The sequence below is a fragment of the Pungitius pungitius genome, chromosome 5, assembly GCF_949316345.1.
Source record: "Pungitius pungitius chromosome 5, fPunPun2.1, whole genome shotgun sequence".
NCBI classification, from domain to species: Eukaryota; Metazoa; Chordata; class Actinopteri; order Perciformes; family Gasterosteidae; genus Pungitius; species Pungitius pungitius.
This window is the reverse complement of record NC_084904.1, coordinates 8195393-8211346: the sequence shown is the minus strand read 5'-3', so window position 1 is coordinate 8211346 and position 15954 is coordinate 8195393. Positions and strand designations below refer to the sequence as shown.

At 37.9% G+C, this 15954-nt stretch overlaps 28 non-coding genes across 28 annotated transcripts; all 28 read right to left on the bottom strand.

The window, feature by feature from the left end:
• Positions 1-100: 100 nt before the first annotated feature.
• Positions 101-183, bottom strand: trnal-aag (transfer RNA leucine (anticodon AAG)). Its single transcript has one exon. It is a non-coding gene; the product is annotated as a tRNA-Leu (tRNA).
• A 456-nt stretch (positions 184-639) lies between these two features.
• On the bottom strand, positions 640-722 carry trnal-aag (transfer RNA leucine (anticodon AAG)). The gene has a single exon. It is a non-coding gene; the product is annotated as a tRNA-Leu (tRNA).
• A 455-nt stretch (positions 723-1177) lies between these two features.
• On the bottom strand, positions 1178-1260 carry trnal-aag (transfer RNA leucine (anticodon AAG)). Its single transcript has one exon. It is a non-coding gene; the product is annotated as a tRNA-Leu (tRNA).
• A 453-nt stretch (positions 1261-1713) lies between these two features.
• trnal-aag (transfer RNA leucine (anticodon AAG)) lies at positions 1714-1796 on the bottom strand. The gene has a single exon. It is a non-coding gene; the product is annotated as a tRNA-Leu (tRNA).
• Positions 1797-2249: 453 nt separating this feature from the next.
• trnal-aag (transfer RNA leucine (anticodon AAG)) lies at positions 2250-2332 on the bottom strand. The gene has a single exon. It is a non-coding gene; the product is annotated as a tRNA-Leu (tRNA).
• Positions 2333-2785: 453 nt separating this feature from the next.
• Positions 2786-2868, bottom strand: trnal-aag (transfer RNA leucine (anticodon AAG)). The gene has a single exon. It is a non-coding gene; the product is annotated as a tRNA-Leu (tRNA).
• Positions 2869-3323: 455 nt separating this feature from the next.
• Positions 3324-3406, bottom strand: trnal-aag (transfer RNA leucine (anticodon AAG)). The gene has a single exon. It is a non-coding gene; the product is annotated as a tRNA-Leu (tRNA).
• Positions 3407-3862: 456 nt separating this feature from the next.
• trnal-aag (transfer RNA leucine (anticodon AAG)) lies at positions 3863-3945 on the bottom strand. Its single transcript has one exon. It is a non-coding gene; the product is annotated as a tRNA-Leu (tRNA).
• A 455-nt stretch (positions 3946-4400) lies between these two features.
• Positions 4401-4483, bottom strand: trnal-aag (transfer RNA leucine (anticodon AAG)). Its single transcript has one exon. It is a non-coding gene; the product is annotated as a tRNA-Leu (tRNA).
• Positions 4484-4939: 456 nt separating this feature from the next.
• On the bottom strand, positions 4940-5022 carry trnal-aag (transfer RNA leucine (anticodon AAG)). The gene has a single exon. It is a non-coding gene; the product is annotated as a tRNA-Leu (tRNA).
• Positions 5023-5477: 455 nt separating this feature from the next.
• Positions 5478-5560, bottom strand: trnal-aag (transfer RNA leucine (anticodon AAG)). The gene has a single exon. It is a non-coding gene; the product is annotated as a tRNA-Leu (tRNA).
• A 453-nt stretch (positions 5561-6013) lies between these two features.
• Positions 6014-6096, bottom strand: trnal-aag (transfer RNA leucine (anticodon AAG)). The gene has a single exon. It is a non-coding gene; the product is annotated as a tRNA-Leu (tRNA).
• A 453-nt stretch (positions 6097-6549) lies between these two features.
• trnal-aag (transfer RNA leucine (anticodon AAG)) lies at positions 6550-6632 on the bottom strand. Its single transcript has one exon. It is a non-coding gene; the product is annotated as a tRNA-Leu (tRNA).
• Positions 6633-7085: 453 nt separating this feature from the next.
• Positions 7086-7168, bottom strand: trnal-aag (transfer RNA leucine (anticodon AAG)). Its single transcript has one exon. It is a non-coding gene; the product is annotated as a tRNA-Leu (tRNA).
• Positions 7169-7623: 455 nt separating this feature from the next.
• On the bottom strand, positions 7624-7706 carry trnal-aag (transfer RNA leucine (anticodon AAG)). The gene has a single exon. It is a non-coding gene; the product is annotated as a tRNA-Leu (tRNA).
• Positions 7707-8164: 458 nt separating this feature from the next.
• On the bottom strand, positions 8165-8247 carry trnal-aag (transfer RNA leucine (anticodon AAG)). The gene has a single exon. It is a non-coding gene; the product is annotated as a tRNA-Leu (tRNA).
• A 453-nt stretch (positions 8248-8700) lies between these two features.
• trnal-aag (transfer RNA leucine (anticodon AAG)) lies at positions 8701-8783 on the bottom strand. Its single transcript has one exon. It is a non-coding gene; the product is annotated as a tRNA-Leu (tRNA).
• A 453-nt stretch (positions 8784-9236) lies between these two features.
• trnal-aag (transfer RNA leucine (anticodon AAG)) lies at positions 9237-9319 on the bottom strand. Its single transcript has one exon. It is a non-coding gene; the product is annotated as a tRNA-Leu (tRNA).
• A 453-nt stretch (positions 9320-9772) lies between these two features.
• trnal-aag (transfer RNA leucine (anticodon AAG)) lies at positions 9773-9855 on the bottom strand. The gene has a single exon. It is a non-coding gene; the product is annotated as a tRNA-Leu (tRNA).
• A 458-nt stretch (positions 9856-10313) lies between these two features.
• Positions 10314-10396, bottom strand: trnal-aag (transfer RNA leucine (anticodon AAG)). Its single transcript has one exon. It is a non-coding gene; the product is annotated as a tRNA-Leu (tRNA).
• A 455-nt stretch (positions 10397-10851) lies between these two features.
• On the bottom strand, positions 10852-10934 carry trnal-aag (transfer RNA leucine (anticodon AAG)). Its single transcript has one exon. It is a non-coding gene; the product is annotated as a tRNA-Leu (tRNA).
• A 455-nt stretch (positions 10935-11389) lies between these two features.
• On the bottom strand, positions 11390-11472 carry trnal-aag (transfer RNA leucine (anticodon AAG)). The gene has a single exon. It is a non-coding gene; the product is annotated as a tRNA-Leu (tRNA).
• Positions 11473-11925: 453 nt separating this feature from the next.
• trnal-aag (transfer RNA leucine (anticodon AAG)) lies at positions 11926-12008 on the bottom strand. Its single transcript has one exon. It is a non-coding gene; the product is annotated as a tRNA-Leu (tRNA).
• A 994-nt stretch (positions 12009-13002) lies between these two features.
• On the bottom strand, positions 13003-13085 carry trnal-aag (transfer RNA leucine (anticodon AAG)). The gene has a single exon. It is a non-coding gene; the product is annotated as a tRNA-Leu (tRNA).
• Positions 13086-13543: 458 nt separating this feature from the next.
• trnal-aag (transfer RNA leucine (anticodon AAG)) lies at positions 13544-13626 on the bottom strand. The gene has a single exon. It is a non-coding gene; the product is annotated as a tRNA-Leu (tRNA).
• Positions 13627-14617: 991 nt separating this feature from the next.
• Positions 14618-14700, bottom strand: trnal-aag (transfer RNA leucine (anticodon AAG)). The gene has a single exon. It is a non-coding gene; the product is annotated as a tRNA-Leu (tRNA).
• Positions 14701-15158: 458 nt separating this feature from the next.
• trnal-aag (transfer RNA leucine (anticodon AAG)) lies at positions 15159-15241 on the bottom strand. The gene has a single exon. It is a non-coding gene; the product is annotated as a tRNA-Leu (tRNA).
• Positions 15242-15694: 453 nt separating this feature from the next.
• trnal-aag (transfer RNA leucine (anticodon AAG)) lies at positions 15695-15777 on the bottom strand. The gene has a single exon. It is a non-coding gene; the product is annotated as a tRNA-Leu (tRNA).
• Between the last annotated feature and the right edge of the window lie 177 nt (positions 15778-15954).

The window sequence follows — 15954 nt, the reverse complement described above, 5'->3', positions numbered from 1 at the left end:
TTTGTGATTACAACTTCTGTAACTTAACATAAAATCCATCTCTGATCTTCATTTCCAAATACCTTTCAACAAACATATCCAACGAAGAAGCGAGACCATTTGTCAGAAGTGGGATTTGAACCCACGCCTCCAGGGGAGACTGCGACCTTAACGCAGCGCCTTAGACCACTCGGCCATCCTCACTTGAAAATGATGTAAGGCATTGAAATTATAATAAATACCAGGATGTCCTTTATTGACTGTTGGTGAATTCCTTATCTTTTCTACAACACAGCATGAAATATCAGATGTGATATAGTGCCGTGCTGGAGCGTCATTTCTTGAGGCACTGTGTGTAGCATTGACATAAGTGCATTTTTAAGGTAGATTACTTTGTTACATTATGGCCTTTTTTCCAGGTTTACCTTCCAACGTCATTTTTTGGACTTACAAAACCTAAACACTTCTGGCAGCAATACGTTTCCAAAGTTGAAAAATTAAGTCAAAAGTGGTTTGTATTTTATGGTATGTCGAGAGCATTTAAATGCATTAATTTCTTTGTGATTACAACTTCTGTAACTTAACATAAAATCCATCTCTGATCTTCATTTCCAAATACCTTTCAACAAACAACATATCCAACGAAGAAGCGAGACCATTTGTCAGAAGTGGGATTTGAACCCACGCCTCCAGGGGAGACTGCGACCTTAACGCAGCGCCTTAGACCACTCGGCCATCCTCACTTGAAAATGATGTAAGGCATTGAAATTATAATAAATACCAGGATGTCCTTTATTGACTATGTTGGTGAATTCCTTATCTTTTGTACAACACAGCATGAAATATCAGATGTGATATAGTGCCGTGCTGGAGCGTCATTTCTTGAGGCACTGTGTGTAGTATTGACATAAGTGCATTTTTTAGGTAGATTACTTTGTTACATTATGGCCTTTTTTCCAGGTTTACCTTCCAACGTCATTTTTTGGACTTACAAAACCTAAACACTTCTGGCAGCAATACGTTTCCAAAGTTGAAAAATTAAGTCAAAAGTGGTTTGTATTTTATGGTATGTCGAGAGCATTTAAATGCATTAATTTCTTTGTGATTACAACTTCTGTAACTTAACATAAAATCCATCTCTGATCTTCATTTCCAAATACCTTTCAACAAACATATCCAACGAAGAAGCGAGACCATTTGTCAGAAGTGGGATTTGAACCCACGCCTCCAGGGGAGACTGCGACCTTAACGCAGCGCCTTAGACCACTCGGCCATCCTCACTTGAAAATGATGTAAGGCATTGAAATTATAATAAATACCAGGATGTCCTTTATTGACTGTTGGTGAATTCCTTATCTTTTCTACAACACAGCATGAAATATCAGATGTGATATAGTGCCGTGCTGGAGCGTCATTTCTTGAGGCACTGTGTGTAGCATTGACATAAGTGCATTTTTAAGGTAGATTACTTTGTTACATTATGGCCTTTTTTCCAGGTTTACCTTCCAACGTCATTTTTTGGACTTACAAAACCTAAACACTTCTGGCAGCAATACGTTTCCAAAGTTGAAAAATTAAGTCAAAAGTGGTTTGTATTTTATGGTATGTCGAGAGCATTTAAATGCATTAATTTCTTTGTGATTACAACTTCTGTAACTTAACATAAAATCCATCTCTGATCTTCATTTCCAAATACCTTTCAACAAACATATCCAACGAAGAAGCGAGACCATTTGTCAGAAGTGGGATTTGAACCCACGCCTCCAGGGGAGACTGCGACCTTAACGCAGCGCCTTAGACCACTCGGCCATCCTCACTTGAAAATGATGTAAGGCATTGAAATTATAATAAATACCAGGATGTCCTTTATTGACTGTTGGTGAATTCCTTATCTTTTCTACAACACAGCATGAAATATCAGATGTGATATAGTGCCGTGCTGGAGCGTCATTTCTTGAGGCACTGTGTGTAGCATTGACATAAGTGCATTTTTAAGGTAGATTAATTTGTTACATTATGGCCTTTTTTCCAGGTTTACCTTCCAACGTCATTTTTTGGACTTACAAAACCTAAACACTTCTGGCAGCAATACGTTTCCAAAGTTGAAAAATTAAGTCAAAAGTGGTTTGTATTTTATGGTATGTCGAGAGCATTTAAATGCATTAATTTCTTTGTGATTACAACTTCTGTAACTTAACATAAAATCCATCTCTGATCTTCATTTCCAAATACCTTTCAACAAACATATCCAACGAAGAAGCGAGACCATTTGTCAGAAGTGGGATTTGAACCCACGCCTCCAGGGGAGACTGCGACCTTAACGCAGCGCCTTAGACCACTCGGCCATCCTCACTTGAAAATGATGTAAGGCATTGAAATTATAATAAATACCAGGATGTCCTTTATTGACTGTTGGTGAATTCCTTATCTTTTCTACAACACAGCATGAAATATCAGATGTGATATAGTGCCGTGCTGGAGCGTCATTTCTTGAGGCACTGTGTGTAGCATTGACATAAGTGCATTTTTAAGGTAGATTACTTTGTTACATTATGGCCTTTTTTCCAGGTTTACCTTCCAACGTCATTTTTTGGACTTACAAAACCTAAACACTTCTGGCAGCAATACGTTTCCAAAGTTGAAAAATTAAGTCAAAAGTGGTTTGTATTTTATGGTATGTCGAGAGCATTTAAATGCATTAATTTCTTTGTGATTACAACTTCTGTAACTTAACATAAAATCCATCTCTGATCTTCATTTCCAAATACCTTTCAACAAACATATCCAACGAAGAAGCGAGACCATTTGTCAGAAGTGGGATTTGAACCCACGCCTCCAGGGGAGACTGCGACCTTAACGCAGCGCCTTAGACCACTCGGCCATCCTGACTTGAAAATGATGTAAGGCATTGAAATTATAATAAATACCAGGATGTCCTTTATTGACTATGTTGGTGAATTCCTTATCTTTTGTACAACACAGCATGAAATATCAGATGTGATATAGTGCCGTGCTGGAGCGTCATTTCTTGAGGCACTGTGTGTAGTATTGACATAAGTGCATTTTTTAGGTAGATTACTTTGTTACATTATGGCCTTTTTTCCAGGTTTACCTTCCAACGTCATTTTTTGGACTTACAAAACCTAAACACTTCTGGCAGCAATACGTTTCCAAAGTTGAAAAATTAAGTCAAAAGTGGTTTGTATTTTATGGTATGTCGAGAGCATTTAAATGCATTAATTTCTTTGTGATTACAACTTCTGTAACTTAACATAAAATCCATCTCTGATCTTCATTTCCAAATACCTTTCAACAAACATATCCAACGAAGAAGCGAGACCATTTGTCAGAAGTGGGATTTGAACCCACGCCTCCAGGGGAGACTGCGACCTTAACGCAGCGCCTTAGACCACTCGGCCATCCTCACTTGAAAATGATGTAAGGCATTGAAATTATAATAAATACCAGGATGTCCTTTATTGACTGTTGGTGAATTCCTTATCTTTTCTACAACACAGCATGAAATATCAGATGTGATATAGTGCCGTGCTGGAGCGTCATTTCTTGAGGCACTGTGTGTAGCATTGACATAAGTGCATTTTTAAGGTAGATTACTTTGTTACATTATGGCCTGTTTTCAAGGTTTACCTTCCAACCTCATGTTTTGGACTTACAAAACCTAAACACTTCTGGCAGCAATACGTTTCCAAAGTTGAAAAATTAAGTCAAAAGTGGTTTGTATTTTATGGTATGTCGAGAGCATTTAAATGCATTAATTTCTTTGTGATTACAGCATCTGTAACTTAACATAAAATCCATCTCTGATCTTCCTTTCCAAATACCTTTCAACAAACAACATATCCAACGAAGAAGCGAGACCATTTGTCAGAAGTGGGATTTGAACCCACGCCTCCAGGGGATACTGCGACCTTAACGCAGCGCCTTAGACCACTCGGCCATCCTGACTTAAAAATGATGTAAGGCATTGAAATTATAATAAATACCAGGATGTCCTTTATTGACTATGTTGGTGAATTCCTTATCTTTTGTACAACACAGCATGAAATATCAGATGTGATATAGTGCCGTGCTGGAGCGTCATTTCTTGAGGCACTGTGTGTAGTATTGACATAAGTGCATTTTTTAGGTAGATTACTTTGTTACATTATGGCCTTTTTTCCAGGTTTACCTTCCAACGTCATTTTTTGGACTTACAAAACCTAAACACTTCTGGCAGCAATACGTTTCCAAAGTTGAAAAATTAAGTCAAAAGTGGTTTGTATTTTATGGTATGTCGAGAGCATTTAAATGCATTAATTTCTTTGTGATTACAACTTCTGTAACTTAACATAAAATCCATCTCTGATCTTCATTTCCAAATACCTTTCAACAAACATATCCAACGAAGAAGCGAGACCATTTGTCAGAAGTGGGATTTGAACCCACGCCTCCAGGGGAGACTGCGACCTTAACGCAGCGCCTTAGACCACTCGGCCATCCTCACTTGAAAATGATGTAAGGCATTGAAATTATAATAAATACCAGGATGTCCTTTATTGACTGTTGGTGAATTCCTTATCTTTTCTACAACACAGCATGAAATATCAGATGTGATATAGTGCCGTGCTGGAGCGTCATTTCTTGAGGCACTGTGTGTAGCATTGACATAAGTGCATTTTTAAGGTAGATTACTTTGTTACATTATGGCCTTTTTTCCAGGTTTACCTTCCAACGTCATTTTTTGGACTTACAAAACCTAAACACTTCTGGCAGCAATACGTTTCCAAAGTTGAAAAATTAAGTCAAAAGTGGTTTGTATTTTATGGTATGTCGAGAGCATTTAAATGCATTAATTTCTTTGTGATTACAACTTCTGTAACTTAACATAAAATCCATCTCTGATCTTCATTTCCAAATACCTTTCAACAAACAACATATCCAACGAAGAAGCGAGACCATTTGTCAGAAGTGGGATTTGAACCCACGCCTCCAGGGGAGACTGCGACCTTAACGCAGCGCCTTAGACCACTCGGCCATCCTCACTTGAAAATGATGTAAGGCATTGAAATTATAATAAATACCAGGATGTCCTTTATTGACTATGTTGGTGAATTCCTTATCTTTTGTACAACACAGCATGAAATATCAGATGTGATATAGTGCCGTGCTGGAGCGTCATTTCTTGAGGCACTGTGTGTAGTATTGACATAAGTGCATTTTTTAGGTAGATTACTTTGTTACATTATGGCCTTTTTTCCAGGTTTACCTTCCAACGTCATTTTTTGGACTTACAAAACCTAAACACTTCTGGCAGCAATACGTTTCCAAAGTTGAAAAATTAAGTCAAAAGTGGTTTGTATTTTATGGTATGTCGAGAGCATTTAAATGCATTAATTTCTTTGTGATTACAACTTCTGTAACTTAACATAAAATCCATCTCTGATCTTCATTTCCAAATACCTTTCAACAAACATATCCAACGAAGAAGCGAGACCATTTGTCAGAAGTGGGATTTGAACCCACGCCTCCAGGGGAGACTGCGACCTTAACGCAGCGCCTTAGACCACTCGGCCATCCTCACTTGAAAATGATGTAAGGCATTGAAATTATAATAAATACCAGGATGTCCTTTATTGACTGTTGGTGAATTCCTTATCTTTTCTACAACACAGCATGAAATATCAGATGTGATATAGTGCCGTGCTGGAGCGTCATTTCTTGAGGCACTGTGTGTAGCATTGACATAAGTGCATTTTTAAGGTAGATTACTTTGTTACATTATGGCCTTTTTTCCAGGTTTACCTTCCAACGTCATTTTTTGGACTTACAAAACCTAAACACTTCTGGCAGCAATACGTTTCCAAAGTTGAAAAATTAAGTCAAAAGTGGTTTGTATTTTATGGTATGTCGAGAGCATTTAAATGCATTAATTTCTTTGTGATTACAACTTCTGTAACTTAACATAAAATCCATCTCTGATCTTCATTTCCAAATACCTTTCAACAAACATATCCAACGAAGAAGCGAGACCATTTGTCAGAAGTGGGATTTGAACCCACGCCTCCAGGGGAGACTGCGACCTTAACGCAGCGCCTTAGACCACTCGGCCATCCTCACTTGAAAATGATGTAAGGCATTGAAATTATAATAAATACCAGGATGTCCTTTATTGACTGTTGGTGAATTCCTTATCTTTTCTACAACACAGCATGAAATATCAGATGTGATATAGTGCCGTGCTGGAGCGTCATTTCTTGAGGCACTGTGTGTAGCATTGACATAAGTGCATTTTTAAGGTAGATTAATTTGTTACATTATGGCCTTTTTTCCAGGTTTACCTTCCAACGTCATTTTTTGGACTTACAAAACCTAAACACTTCTGGCAGCAATACGTTTCCAAAGTTGAAAAATTAAGTCAAAAGTGGTTTGTATTTTATGGTATGTCGAGAGCATTTAAATGCATTAATTTCTTTGTGATTACAACTTCTGTAACTTAACATAAAATCCATCTCTGATCTTCATTTCCAAATACCTTTCAACAAACATATCCAACGAAGAAGCGAGACCATTTGTCAGAAGTGGGATTTGAACCCACGCCTCCAGGGGAGACTGCGACCTTAACGCAGCGCCTTAGACCACTCGGCCATCCTCACTTGAAAATGATGTAAGGCATTGAAATTATAATAAATACCAGGATGTCCTTTATTGACTGTTGGTGAATTCCTTATCTTTTCTACAACACAGCATGAAATATCAGATGTGATATAGTGCCGTGCTGGAGCGTCATTTCTTGAGGCACTGTGTGTAGCATTGACATAAGTGCATTTTTAAGGTAGATTACTTTGTTACATTATGGCCTTTTTTCCAGGTTTACCTTCCAACGTCATTTTTTGGACTTACAAAACCTAAACACTTCTGGCAGCAATACGTTTCCAAAGTTGAAAAATTAAGTCAAAAGTGGTTTGTATTTTATGGTATGTCGAGAGCATTTAAATGCATTAATTTCTTTGTGATTACAACTTCTGTAACTTAACATAAAATCCATCTCTGATCTTCATTTCCAAATACCTTTCAACAAACATATCCAACGAAGAAGCGAGACCATTTGTCAGAAGTGGGATTTGAACCCACGCCTCCAGGGGAGACTGCGACCTTAACGCAGCGCCTTAGACCACTCGGCCATCCTGACTTGAAAATGATGTAAGGCATTGAAATTATAATAAATACCAGGATGTCCTTTATTGACTATGTTGTTGAATTCCGCATCTTTTGTACAACACAGCATGAAATATCAGATGTGATATAGTGCCGTGCTGGAGCGTCATTTCTTGAGGCACTGTGTGTAGCATTGACATAAGTGCATTTTTAAGGTAGATTACTTTGTTACATTATGGCCTGTTTTCAAGGTTTACCTTCCAACCTCATGTTTTGGACTTACAAAACCTAAACACTTCTGGCAGCAATACGTTTCCAAAGTTGAAAAATTAAGTCAAAAGTGGTTTGTATTTTATGGTATGTCGAGAGCATTTAAATGCATTAATTTCTTTGTGATTACAACTTCTGTAACTTAACATAAAATCCATCTCTGATCTTCATTTCCAAATACCTTTCAACAAACATATCCAACGAAGAAGCGAGACCATTTGTCAGAAGTGGGATTTGAACCCACGCCTCCAGGGGAGACTGCGACCTTAACGCAGCGCCTTAGACCACTCGGCCATCCTGACTTGAAAATGATGTAAGGCATTGAAATTATAATAAATACCAGGATGTCCTTTATTGACTATGTTGTTGAATTCCGCATCTTTTGTACAACACAGCATGAAATATCAGATGTGATATAGTGCCGTGCTGGAGCGTCATTTCTTGAGGCACTGTGTGTAGCATTGACATAAGTGCATTTTTAAGGTAGATTACTTTGTTACATTATGGCCTGTTTTCAAGGTTTACCTTCCAACCTCATGTTTTGGACTTACAAAACCTAAACACTTCTGGCAGCAATACGTTTCCAAAGTTGAAAAATTAAGTCAAAAGTGGTTTGTATTTTATGGTATGTCGAGAGCATTTAAATGCATTAATTTCTTTGTGATTACAGCATCTGTAACTTAACATAAAATCCATCTCTGATCTTCCTTTCCAAATACCTTTCAACAAACAACATATCCAACGAAGAAGCGAGACCATTTGTCAGAAGTGGGATTTGAACCCACGCCTCCAGGGGAGACTGCGACCTTAACGCAGCGCCTTAGACCACTCGGCCATCCTCACTTGAAAATGATGTAAGGCATTGAAATTATAATAAATACCAGGATGTCCTTTATTGACTGTTGGTGAATTCCTTATCTTTTCTACAACACAGCATGAAATATCAGATGTGATATAGTGCCGGGCTGGAGCGTCATTTCTTGAGGCACTGTGTGTAGCATTGACATAAGTGCATTTTTAAGGTAGATTACTTTGTTACATTATGGCCTTTTTTCAAGGTTTACCTTCCAACGTCATTTTTTGGACTTACAAAACCTAAACACTTCTGGCAGCAATACGTTTCCAAAGTTGAAAAATTAAGTCAAAAGTGGTTTGTATTTTATGGTATGTCGAGAGCATTTAAATGCATTAATTTCTTTGTGATTACAACTTCTGTAACTTAACATAAAATCCATCTCTGATCTTCGTTTCCAAATACCTTTCAACAAACATATCCAACGAAGAAGCGAGACCATTTGTCAGAAGTGGGATTTGAACCCACGCCTCCAGGGGAGACTGCGACCTTAACGCAGCGCCTTAGACCACTCGGCCATCCTCACTTGAAAATGATGTAAGGCATTGAAATTATAATAAATACCAGGATGTCCTTTATTGACTGTTGGTGAATTCCTTATCTTTTCTACAACACAGCATGAAATATCAGATGTGATATAGTGCCGTGCTGGAGCGTCATTTCTTGAGGCACTGTGTGTAGCATTGACATAAGTGCATTTTTAAGGTAGATTACTTTGTTACATTATGGCCTTTTTTCCAGGTTTACCTTCCAACGTCATTTTTTGGACTTACAAAACCTAAACACTTCTGGCAGCAATACGTTTCCAAAGTTGAAAAATTAAGTCAAAAGTGGTTTGTATTTTATGGTATGTCGAGAGCATTTAAATGCATTAATTTCTTTGTGATTACAACTTCTGTAACTTAACATAAAATCCATCTCTGATCTTCATTTCCAAATACCTTTCAACAAACATATCCAACGAAGAAGCGAGACCATTTGTCAGAAGTGGGATTTGAACCCACGCCTCCAGGGGAGACTGCGACCTTAACGCAGCGCCTTAGACCACTCGGCCATCCTCACTTGAAAATGATGTAAGGCATTGAAATTATAATAAATACCAGGATGTCCTTTATTGACTGTTGGTGAATTCCTTATCTTTTCTACAACACAGCATGAAATATCAGATGTGATATAGTGCCGTGCTGGAGCGTCATTTCTTGAGGCACTGTGTGTAGCATTGACATAAGTGCATTTTTAAGGTAGATTACTTTGTTACATTATGGCCTTTTTTCCAGGTTTACCTTCCAACGTCATTTTTTGGACTTACAAAACCTAAACACTTCTGGCAGCAATACGTTTCCAAAGTTGAAAAATTAAGTCAAAAGTGGTTTGTATTTTATGGTATGTCGAGAGCATTTAAATGCATTAATTTCTTTGTGATTACAACTTCTGTAACTTAACATAAAATCCATCTCTGATCTTCATTTCCAAATACCTTTCAACAAACATATCCAACGAAGAAGCGAGACCATTTGTCAGAAGTGGGATTTGAACCCACGCCTCCAGGGGAGACTGCGACCTTAACGCAGCGCCTTAGACCACTCGGCCATCCTCACTTGAAAATGATGTAAGGCATTGAAATTATAATAAATACCAGGTTGTCCTTTATTGACTATGTTGTTGAATTCCGCATCTTTTGTACAACACAGCATGAAATATCAGATGTGATATAGTGCCGTGCTGGAGCGTCATTTCTTGAGGCACTGTGTGTAGCATTGACATAAGTGCATTTTTAAGGTAGATTACTTTGTTACATTATGGCCTGTTTTCAAGGTTTACCTTCCAACCTCATGTTTTGGACTTACAAAACCTAAACACTTCTGGCAGCAATACGTTTCCAAAGTTGAAAAATTAAGTCAAAAGTGGTTTGTATTTTATGGTATGTCGAGAGCATTTAAATGCATTAATTTCTTTGTGATTACAACATCTGTAACTTAACATAAAATCCATCTCTGATCTTCGTTTCCAAATACCTTTCAACAAACAACAAATCCAACGAAGAAGCGAGACCATTTGTCAGAAGTGGGATTTGAACCCACGCCTCCAGGGTAGACTGCGACCTTAACGCAGCGCCTTAGACCACTCGGCCATCCTGACTTAAAAATGATGTAAGGCATTGAAATTATAATAAATACCAGGATGTCCTTTATTGACTATGTTGTTGAATTCCTTATCTTTTGTACAACACAGCATGAAATATCAGATGTGATATAGTGCCGTGCTGGAGCGTCATTTCTTGAGGCACTGTGTTTAGTATTGACATAAGTGCATTTTTAAGGTAGATTACTTTGTTACATTATGGCCTTTTTTCAAGGTTTACCTTCCAACGTCATTTTTTGGACTTACAAAACCTAAACACTTCTGGCAGCAATACGTTTCCAAAGTTGAAAAATTAAGTCAAAAGTGGTTTGTATTTTATGGTATGTCGAGAGCATTTAAATGCATTAATTTCTTTGTGATTACAACTTCTGTAACTTAACATAAAATCCATCTCTGATCTTCGTTTCCAAATACCTTTCAACAAACATATCCAACGAAGAAGCGAGACCATTTGTCAGAAGTGGGATTTGAACCCACGCCTCCAGGGGAGACTGCGACCTTAACGCAGCGCCTTAGACCACTCGGCCATCCTGACTTGAAAATGATGTAAGGCATAGAAATTATAATAAATACCAGGATGTCCTTTATTGACTATGTTGTTGAATTCCGCATCTTTTGTACAACACAGCATGAATTATCAGATGTGATATAGTGCCGTGCTGGAGCGTCATTTCTTGAGGCACTGTGTGTAGCATTGACATAAGTGCATTTTTAAGGTAGATTACTTTGTTACATTATGGCCTGTTTTCAAGGTTTTCCTTCCAACCTCATGTTTTGGACTTACAAAACCTAAACACTTCTGGCAGCAATACGTTTCCAAAGTTGAAAAATTAAGTCAAAAGTGGTTTGTATTTTATGGTATGTCGAGAGCATTTAAATGCATTAATTTCTTTGTGATTACGACATCTGTAACTTAACATAAAATCCATCTCTGATCTTCGTTTCCAAATACCTTTCAACAAACATATCCAATGAAGAAGCGAGACCATTTGTCAGAAGTGGGATTTGAACCCACGCCTCCAGGGGAGACTGCGACCTTAACGCAGCGCCTTAGACCACTCGGCCATCCTCACTTGAAAATGATGTAAGGCATTGAAATTATAATAAATACCAGGATGTCCTTTATTGACTGTTGGTGAATTCCTTATCTTTTCTACAACACAGCATGAAATATCAGATGTGATATAGTGCCGGGCTGGAGCGTCATTTCTTGAGGCACTGTGTGTAGCATTGACATAAGTGCATTTTTAAGGTAGATTACTTTGTTACATTATGGCCTTTTTTCAAGGTTTACCTTCCAACGTCATTTTTTGGACTTACAAAACCTAAACACTTCTGGCAGCAATACGTTTCCAAAGTTGAAAAATTAAGTCAAAAGTGGTTTGTATTTTATGGTATGTCGAGAGCATTTAAATGCATTAATTTCTTTGTGATTACAACTTCTGTAACTTAACATAAAATCCATCTCTGATCTTCGTTTCCAAATACCTTTCAACAAACATATCCAACGAAGAAGCGAGACCATTTGTCAGAAGTGGGATTTGAACCCACGCCTCCAGGGGAGACTGCGACCTTAACGCAGCGCCTTAGACCACTCAGCCATCCTGACTTGAAAATGATGTAAGGCATAGAAATTATAATAAATACCAGGATGTCCTTTATTGACTATGTTGTTGAATTCCGCATCTTTTGTACAACACAGCATGAATTATCAGATGTGATATAGTGCCGTGCTGGAGCGTCATTTCTTGAGGCACTGTGTGTAGCATTGACATAAGTGCATTTTTAAGGTAGATTACTTTGTTACATTATGGCCTGTTTTCAAGGTTTACCTTCCAACCTCATGTTTTGGACTTACAAAACCTAAACACTTCTGGCAGCAATACGTTTCCAAAGTTGAAAAATTAAGTCAAAAGTGGTTTGTATTTTATGGTATGTCGAGAGCATTTAAATGCATTAATTTCTTTGTGATTACGACATCTGTAACTTAACATAAAATCCATCTCTGATCTTCGTTTCCAAATACCTTTCAACAAACATATCCAATGAAGAAGCGAGACCATTTGTCAGAAGTGGGATTTGAACCCACGCCTCCAGGGGAGACTGCGACCTTAACGCAGCGCCTTAGACCACTCGGCCATCCTCTCTTGAAAATGATGTAAGGCATTGAAATTATAATAAATACCAGGATGTCCTTTATTGACTGTTGGTGAATTCCTTATCTTTTGTACAACACAGCATGAAATATCAGATGTGATATAGTGCCGTGCTGGAGCGTCATTTCTTGAGGCACTGTGTGTAGCATTGACATAAGTGCATTTTTAAGGTAGATTACTTTGTTACATTATGGCCTTTTTTCAAGGTTTACCTTCCAACGTCATTTTTTGGACTTACAAAACCTAAACACTTCTGGCAGCAATACGTTTCCAAAGTTGAAAAATTAAGTCAAAAGTGGTTTGTATTTTATGGTATGTCGAGAGCATTTAAATGCATTAATTTCTTTGTGATTACAACATCTGTAACTTAACATAAAATCCATCTCTGATCTTCGTTTCCAAATACCTTTCAACAAACAACATATCCAACGAAGAAGCGAGACCATTTGTCAGAAGTGGGATTTGAACCCACGCCTCCAGGGGAGACTGCGACCTTAACGCAGCGCCTTAGACCACTCGGCCATCCTCACTTGAAAATGATGTAAGGCATTGAAATTATAATAAATACCAGGATGTCCTTTATTGACTATGTTGGTGAATTCCTTATCTTTTGTACAACACAGCATGAAATATCAGATGTGATATAGTGCCGTGCTGGAGCGTCATTTCTTGAGGCACTGTGTGTAGCATTGACATAAGTGCATTTTTAAGGTAGATTACTTTGTTACATTATGGCCTGTTTTCAAGGTTTACCTTCCAACCTCATGTTTTGGACTTACAAAACCTAAACACTTCTGGCAGCAATACGTTTCCAAAGTTGAAAAATTAAGTCAAAAGTGGTTTGTATTTTATGGTATGTCGAGAGCATTTAAATGCATTAATTTCTTTGTGATTACAACATCTGTAACTTAACATAAAATCCATCTCTGATCTTCGTTTCCAAATACCTTTCAACAAACAACATATCCAACGAAGAAGCGAGACCATTTGTCAGAAGTGGGATTTGAACCCACGCCTCCAGGGGAGACTGCGACCTTAACGCAGCGCCTTAGACCACTCGGCCATCCTGACTTAAAAATGATGTAAGGCATTGAAATTATAATAAATACCAGGATGTCCTTTATTGACTATGTTGGTGAATTCCTTATCTTTTGTACAACACAGCATGAAATATCAGATGTGATATAGTGCCGTGCTGGAGCGTCATTTCTTGAGGCACTGTGTGTAGCATTGACATAAGTGCATTTTTAAGGTAGATTACTTTGTTACATTATGGCCTGTTTTCAAGGTTTACCTTCCAACCTCATGTTTTGGACTTACAAAACCTAAACACTTCTGGCAGCAATACGTTTCCAAAGTTGAAAAATTAAGTCAAAAGTGGTTTGTATTTTATGGTATGTCGAGAGCATTTAAATGCATTAATTTCTTTGTGATTACAACATCTGTAACTTAACATAAAATCCATCTCTGATCTTCGTTTCCAAATACCTTTCAACAAACATATCCAACAAAGAAGCGAGACCATTTGTCAGAAGTCGGATTTGAACCCACGCCTCCAGGGGAGACTGCGACCTTAACGCAGCGCCTTAGACCACTCGGCCATCCTCACTTGAAAATGATGTAAGGCATTGAATTTATAATAAATACCAGGATGTCCTTTATTGACTGTTGGTGAATTCCTTATCTTTTCTACAACACAGCATGAAATATCAGATGTGATATAGTGCCGTGCTGGAGCGTCATTTCTTGAGGCACTGTGTGTAGCATTGACATAAGTGCATTTTTAAGGTAGATTACTTTGTTACATTATGGCCTTTTTTCCAGGTTTACCTTCCAACGTCATTTTTTGGACTTACAAAACCTAAACACTTCTGGCAGCAATACGTTTCCAAAGTTGAAAAATTAAGTCAAAAGTGGTTTGTATTTTATGGTATGTCGAGAGCATTTAAATGCATTAATTTCTTTGTGATTACAACTTCTGTAACTTAACATAAAATCCATCTCTGATCTTCGTTTCCAAATACCTTTCAACAAACATATCCAACGAAGAAGCGAGACCATTTGTCAGAAGTGGGATTTGAACCCACGCCTCCAGGGGAGACTGCGACCTTAACGCAGCGCCTTAGACCACTCGGCCATCCTGACTTGAAAATGATGTAAGGCATAGAAATTATAATAAATACCAGGATGTCCTTTATTGACTATGTTGTTGAATTCCGCATCTTTTGTACAACACAGCATGAATTATCAGATGTGATATAGTGCCGTGCTGGAGCGTCATTTCTTGAGGCACTGTGTGTAGCATTGACATAAGTGCATTTTTAAGGTAGATTACTTTGTTACATTATGGCCTGTTTTCAAGGTTTTCCTTCCAACCTCATGTTTTGGACTTACAAAACCTAAACACTTCTGGCAGCAATACGTTTCCAAAGTTGAAAAATTAAGTCAAAAGTGGTTTGTATTTTATGGTATGTCGAGAGCATTTAAATGCATTAATTTCTTTGTGATTACGACATCTGTAACTTAACATAAAATCCATCTCTGATCTTCGTTTCCAAATACCTTTCAACAAACAACATATCCAACGAAGAAGCGAGACCATTTGTCAGAAGTGGGATTTGAACCCACGCCTCCAGGGGAGACTGCGACCTTAACGCAGCGCCTTAGACCACTCGGCCATCCTCACTTGAAAATGATGTAAGGCATTGAATTTATAATAAATACCAGGATGTCCTTTATTGACTGTTGGTGAATTCCTTATCTTTTCTACAACACAGCATGAAATATCAGATGTGATATAGTGCCGTGCTGGAGCGTCATTTCTTGAGGCACTGTGTGTAGCATTGACATAAGTGCATTTTTAAGGTAGATTACTTTGTTACATTATGGCCTTTTTTCCAGGTTTACCTTCCAACGTCATTTTTTGGACTTACAAAACCTAAACACTTCTGGCAGCAATACGTTTCCAAAGTTGAAAAATTAAGTCAAAAGTGGTTTGTATTTTATGGTATGTCGAGAGCATTTAAATGCATTAATTTCTTTGTGATTACAACTTCTGTAACTTAACATAAAATCCATCTCTGATCTTCGTTTCCAAATACCTTTCAACAAACATATCCAACGAAGAAGCGAGACCATTTGTCAGAAGTGGGATTTGAACCCACGCCTCCAGGGGAGACTGCGACCTTAACGCAGCGCCTTAGACCACTCGGCCATCCTCACTTGAAAATGATGTAAGGCATTGAAATTATAATAAATACCAGGATGTCCTTTATTGACTGTTGGTGAATTCCTTATCTTTTCTACAACACAGCATGAAATATCAGATGTGATATAGTGCCGTGCTGGAGCGTCATTTCTTGAGGCACTGTGTGTAGCATTGACATAAGTGCATTTTTA